Genomic DNA, 6,567 nt, shown 5'->3' with positions numbered 1-6,567 from the left:
TTTGTTTAAAAAAAGGCTTCTTGGGCTATTTTACAACATCAGCAACACTACAATAAACCTTGGGTCTACTGCCAGCATTTTCAGTATGAGTCATTGGAAAGAAGATATGCACTCAAGTGTAGAAATATCAGGATGAGTGGTGGGATTTGAACCCATGTCTCCAGAGAATTAATCTGTGTCTTTAGATTACTAATCTAGTGATATTACCTCGATACCACCATCTCCCCAAAGGTGAGGGTGATTGGCAACATTCTGTTTAACATTGGATCATGTGACTACTGGGATGATGGGAGAATTAGGTGGATCATGGTCTTTCTTCCATCCTCCATCCCTATGAAATGCTGTAATTTCCACTCTCTTTCCCTGGACAGTACAGCTCAGACGGGGAAGCAAATGGAGCAGTTCCCAAACCCGTGCCTGCCGTTTAGAGCTTGCTTCTTTATCGTCACATGTTAAGAAGTGTATTTCTGAATGAATAAAATACAATCCCTCGATGCATGTGCATTACCGCGTAGAATCGCTTCCAATAATGCACACCTCTCAGTTTCAAAGAAACATATGGTGTTTATTTACTGATCTTCAACAATAATTAACATTTCCTAATGTGGAAAAATATATATAGTTCACTAGCAAATGTTTCTGTATAAATACATCTGGGCAGCTGCCAGGGCAACTCATGCCCTGTAACAAGGAGTTGAACCCAAAAATCTTCAAGTAAAAATGCCAAAAGATTGGATCTGATAAGCAATCGCTAAGATTTTGTGTTTCCCTTGACGCAGCAAGCTGACATTGGCCAAATCTCTCCGCACAGCTGCCGCTGGTATCTCGATGGCACAATGCCAGGAGTCGGAGGAGAATGGTAAGCTAATCGATCTTTCCGAGTGCCATGCAAGACAAAGAAGAGTTCCTACTGAAAGGAAAGCTTAAAAACACAGCAGAAAGGTGCTTTTAGTGCCTGTGAAAGCTATTCACACAACAGCTAGATTTCTGTACAATACCAAGAGAAAGGAAAAAGGTTATTAAGTCTGGTAGGTTTATATATTTTACATTCATCACGTTGGCAAGTGAAGTAGTCCTGTAATAATGGTTCTAAACCAAACTGTTCAAAATTAGGCGGGAGTTAAACAATATTGTTGACATGGGACCTTAGCAGAGGAGAGATGCAACAAATTCTAAAGCAGATTTACGGGCTGTCAGGCCAAGTGTAATTTCTGGGGCCTGGAGAAGTCCGTGTTCCACGAAGAAGCAGCGTGTGAGGGGTTTCTGCCTCTCTTCCACTATCTGAAGGGTCTGCACCTCAATTTCCGGCTGCATTTCAGTCCAGTGGTCCTTATCTTTGGATACCCAGTGCAGAGAGGAGGGGGCAAGTCGGAGGCCTTCCTGGTAGGACTGCTCCTGGGGCTGGCTGTGGTGGCCACCAACAGATCCAGGCAACGGGTGATTGAGGGGGTTGTTCAGAAATGCCTGCCTCCCTTCTGTGGCTGCAATTGCTCCTGGGTGTCTCTGGAGATGGTGCACACGATGTCCGTTGGCATGCTTGAGCCTTGTTACAACCAGTGGGTACCAACAAGACTGAAATGTTGCATTAATACATGGGATCAAATTTCATTTTAATTTGTTTAATTTTACAGTTGTGCCCCTTTGAGAAGGGACACATGCAATCTTTTAATTGGAAGTGACACTTGAATTAATCACAGTAATTAAGATATAAAAGGTAGCAGGAAAGTATGACTCAATGGGTCAGAATTGTGACCAATAGTCATGACGTAAAGGATATGACAGCAATATCATTGTAAAATATGTTACAAAACAACCAACTCCAGATAATCACATACGTGCTTCCAAGCATAGGTTCCAGGCACCCTTCACATTCACTCAAAGACATAGAGATCTACCATCTCAGCAAAGGTGGCTATTAAACAGAAGGGCTTATCAAAATACAGCCTGCATCAATCACGGGGTTAATTCAGTGCAATGTTATCACCAGGAGTTCCCAATAAAGCATAATGGGGGCCGTTTGTGAAATCTTCATACTGTGACCAATTGTAGTGCACCCAGCTGTGCAGGTGCAGACTTTCACTCTTCCAAAGTTTGGCTGTGCTGGGAGACAGCGTTCTGAGTTGTATAAGGGCGAGGCGAAGGACCTGTGATTTCAGGTTTTTCACCGGGTTCGTTAATACTGATGGGATCAATTTGCGGGGGTTAATTATACATAAAATACACAAGTGATAACACTGAACTGGGAAACAAATTCTATACATAGGAAAGTAGGACCAGGAGTAGGCCATTCAGCCCATCAAGCCTGTTCCACCATTCAATGAGATCATTCCTGAACTGTATCTCCAATCTATTGCCCTCCTCTGCTCCATGTCCCTTGATACCCTCAGCAGTAGCAGCTATTTAGCTAATGGATCTGTTACACTTAATATTCAGTTTCCTCTTGTTGCTCCAGTTGTTTGAAGGATTTTAGGATATCCTGATAGTGTGATAATGGCATTGGATAATTGCAGGTTCTATTGTTCTTTTAAATGTGGTCATTGGGGTCAATCAAAGTTTGCCTTGATGGCCTGTGCCAACAGAAAGTGATAGCTGTGGCACCACGTGGCGATAAGAGGCACTTGTCCTTTTTGATGCCACCACCAGCAAAGCTTCACCTTGGAGGCAGGGACCAAAGTCATCTCACCAGAGGTTGGCCCCTTCTGCTTTGCAAGGCAGGATTCCCTAGTTCTGGAAGTTACAAGTGTAACATAAACTGGGTATCACACTTTGCCAGTGGGCAGGTGAACTGGGCTCTGTATGGTGCCAACATTGGTTCCACTGCCGTAACTTCATCGGAAGTATGGCGTAAATCCTGCTTACCCACATGAATGCAGCTCTGCTCTACTTCTGGCATAGTTAGAGCAGGATCAGCTCCGAGAAAACTCCCAGCTGTAAATGCCATTGTTAATTTTAAGGACCCCAGCAGTGAGTTCTTTCACAGTTCACCAGAAGCAACTATGATTTGTCAACACGTTTGCCACCAGTCACGGAAAGATCTCTCATTTCCCCCGTGCATTACTTTTAACCCATAATGATTGTGATATCTGCATTAGGGGGTTAATTTATCATGAAAGGAGCATGGAAATAAATTTATGGGGTAAATTCAGTGAAGTCTCAAACCACAATAGAGCCAGGTGCCAGGTTTGGAAATTGGGCATTTATGCTTTCAGGCTAATTGTCGAACGTTTTCCTGATTGCGCTCTTTTAACACAGTTTGTTAATGGCTCGCAGATGATATTACAATGTGAGCAACATTAGCAAGGTCATATCTATTGCCCGTCCTTAGTTGCCCAGCCAATTGTTCTTTACAGTTGAACTGGGCTACTTCAGAGGGCACTAAGGATCAACTGTATGATATTGGGCTGGGATCACATATAGGACAGACTGGGTCCTGGGTGGCTGGTTCATTTACTTGAAGGGCATGAGTCAACCATGTTGGGTCTTAGCCAGCAACTTTTGCAGTTACCTTTTCGTTCTAGTTCACAAATGATCTGAATTATTTCAATTTAATTTCTTAATCTGAGCTCCTGACCTCCAGGTTATTAGCTCAATGCCTTACCCACTGCACTACCCCTGAAATTCACCTCACAGAATCTGAACAGTTAGCATTATATGTCTGAGTTCACAAGCATGTGCTACCAGTTACATTCTCTCTAAGCTGCCTGGGTGTACAGCCATGCGGTCATCTTGAATGCCACAGTGGGCTGTGAACAACAGAGAAGTATTAGATTGGGTAGTAGTGTTGGAAAACCTGGAAGTATTGTCAAAATACCCTATGGGGCCACCGATTGAAGGCTGGTCGTTAATGGTCTTCTGCAATTTTCACCTACTCCATATAAAGAATTCAAATTTATACTGCTCTAACCTTGTGGGCATATGTGCCCTAGAAAAGGTGTGGTGAAGGCACCTGAATGTTAGGTAATATAGCTTGGGGGAGGACAATGGGATTGGAGGTACAGTACTTTCTGGAGATTTTCAAGTTGTTCAACCAATGTTCACCAAACAATTTAGAGCAGGGGTGTCCCAACTATAGCTTGTGGACCTCGAAGAGCCACAATCCCAGGCCATCAAAATCCAAACACCACATTCTTATGTGCACTCATATTTCTTATCCTCTGGTTTGTTTAAGTGGAAATGGCTGCTCAGTACTATGTGGGTTGGCCAGTTCTACTTCAGAACACCGAGAACCGCTAGCATCAGCCGTTCAGGGTATATTCAAATTAACGGCACCATAGAGTTAACCCATCGACATGGGCTCCCAGGCTCTATGTTACCTGTCTAAGTGGCCCACAGAGCCAAAAGGCTCAGACACCCCATTTCCACTTTGATGGACTCTATCAGACAGGAATATCGATACTGTTCCAAACACAGAAAACTTCCTTCGGACAAGCTTGGGCTCCACTTCACTTCTCATCTGAAAGCAACAACAGGGAAAAAAAAAATCATAAATATTTGTGTCACCAACGAGGTTCAGTCAATTAAGTTAATGCAACAGCTTCACCACTTTTTGTTCCAAAAAAGTCAAAGATGGTTATAAAGCTACAAACTTCCTTTTTTGTCGGGGAATATTGTGCTTCAAGCTTCGGACACATCACAAATATTTTACAATGCAATCCAATTCAAGCCACTGTCCTCATAACTTGTGATTGTAATTTCACCAGCAGAAAGGAACATAGGAACAAGAAACCTCCCCTCAACTCAATACATCAGCTCACTGCATCCGTGACATCATGCTGTGCAGAGAATACTATTATCTCCAACTAATTCAAGGCTTCAGCATTTTATGATCTTATTCCCTTCCCAGCATGCTCCCAGTTCAACGCAGTATTGAAATATTATTTTCAAATAAGTACTGAATCAGCCCGAGTTATACAGACAAAGCCATCCACCAACTTCCCAAAACTTTGTCTAATGAAAGCACCGGGTAGAGGTGAAATTTCTCTGATACAAAGCTGTAGAATGACTGTTCTTCATCATATTTATGGCCAGATCCCATCTGAAGTACTGAAATTTTGTGGATTGCACCTCAGGAAGGAAGGGAAATAGAGTTGCAAGGCTACAGGGATAAAGTGGGACATGGGGACTGACTGCATTGCTCTACAGAGCCAGCATGGGCTTGATGGCCTGAATTGTCTCTTTCTGTGCTCTATAAGGAAATATTGGCCTTCGAAAGAGGAGCAGCACAGATTCACCAGAATGATAAATAAGGCTTAGAGTGTTAAGTTATGAGGGCAGTGGCTTGAATTGGATTGTATTCATAGCATATAGAAGATTGAGTTGTGATCTGATGGCGGTGTTCAAAATACTAAAAGGATTGGATAGGATAGATACAGAGAAAGTTTTACCTTTTAGTTTTAATCTTTCATGGATTCTGGGTGTCACTGGCAAGACCCAGCCCCAATTGTCCTTGAACTGCTGGAGTCCATGTGGTGTAGGTGCACCATCACTGCATTTATGGAGGGAGTTCGAGGATTTTCACCGGCGACAGTGAAGGAGCAGTGGGGTAATCAAGAACTATTAAAATCAGAGCCAGCCCAGAAATCAAGACATGCCTTTTGTTACACAAAGGAGAATCTGGAACTCTCTTTCCCCCAAAGGCTGTGGATGCTGGTGTCTTGTGTTTGGCTGGATAAGTGTATTGAGAGGTATGCAGCGAAGTTGGGTAAGTGGGATTGAAATACAGATCAGTTCTGAATGGGGGAGAAGACTTGAGGGGCTGAATGGCCTAACTCTTGTTCCTATGTTCCTTTCTGCTGGTGAAATTATAATCTCAGGATTTACGGTAAACTGAATAAAGCCTCGCACCAGTGCAGAGACAGGATCCTGGTTTGGAAGTCGGACTTTTACACCAGAAGGCTGATTCTCCAACTCACTCTTCACCTAGTTTAACCAACAATTTCCACTTGCGTTCTCTTAATGCAGTCACTAATATTTCATTGACTATGTAGCACACAGAATATCTTTTTATTGCTATCATGATGTACATACCTTTGGCAAAACCGCATTTATTGCCTATCACAAGCCTCCCTGCCGGTTGTTTATTTTATAGCTGAGTGGTTCACTAGACCACTACAGAGAACACTAAGAGCGAACCATGACATGTTAATCTGCAGTCACCTGTAGACCAGACTAGGTCACCTCAGAAATCATATTTCAAAAGTTGGGGATTCCTCCAATTTCATTAAGTAGTTGTGAAGTAGGAATAAAGAAGCATTCTTCCACCTATCATTAACAGAGGAACTTTGCCCTCACCCCATGTAAATGTGAACGGGATCAAACCTTTATCTTAGTAGCAGCATTTCCACCTCTGAAGCCAAAGGGTTGAAGACCCATTCTCAACACCCTTGGCAAATGGAAACTAGAAAATGGTCTCTAAATACTCTCTTGACACCCAGCAGAAGATTCATATCTGGATGGAGTGACCACTGACTCAGTGGTAATAAGTCCATCTGCAACTCAGAATGGTTGGGTTCAAGCCCAACTGCACTTAGCCCCAGTGAGCAGAGATGGCAGAGCCACCTCTGAATA

General features: G+C 43.0%; 1 protein-coding gene across 1 annotated transcript in view; it reads right to left on the bottom strand.

Moving 5' to 3' along the window:
* Window positions 1–540: 540 nt before the first annotated feature.
* Window positions 541–6,567, bottom strand: part of sema4gb (sema domain, immunoglobulin domain (Ig), transmembrane domain (TM) and short cytoplasmic domain, (semaphorin) 4Gb) — a 168,014-nt gene continuing 161,987 nt past the window's right edge. Inside the window, exon 16 of the mRNA XM_041209634.1 lies at window positions 541–4,453. The gene's annotated coding sequence lies outside the window, so the exon portion shown is untranslated. The remainder of the gene's footprint in view (window positions 4,454–6,567) is intronic.

Source organism: Carcharodon carcharias, chromosome 17, assembly GCF_017639515.1.
Source record: "Carcharodon carcharias isolate sCarCar2 chromosome 17, sCarCar2.pri, whole genome shotgun sequence".
NCBI lineage: Eukaryota > Metazoa > Chordata > Chondrichthyes > Lamniformes > Lamnidae > Carcharodon > Carcharodon carcharias.
This window is presented reverse-complemented; position numbering and strand designations above follow the sequence as displayed.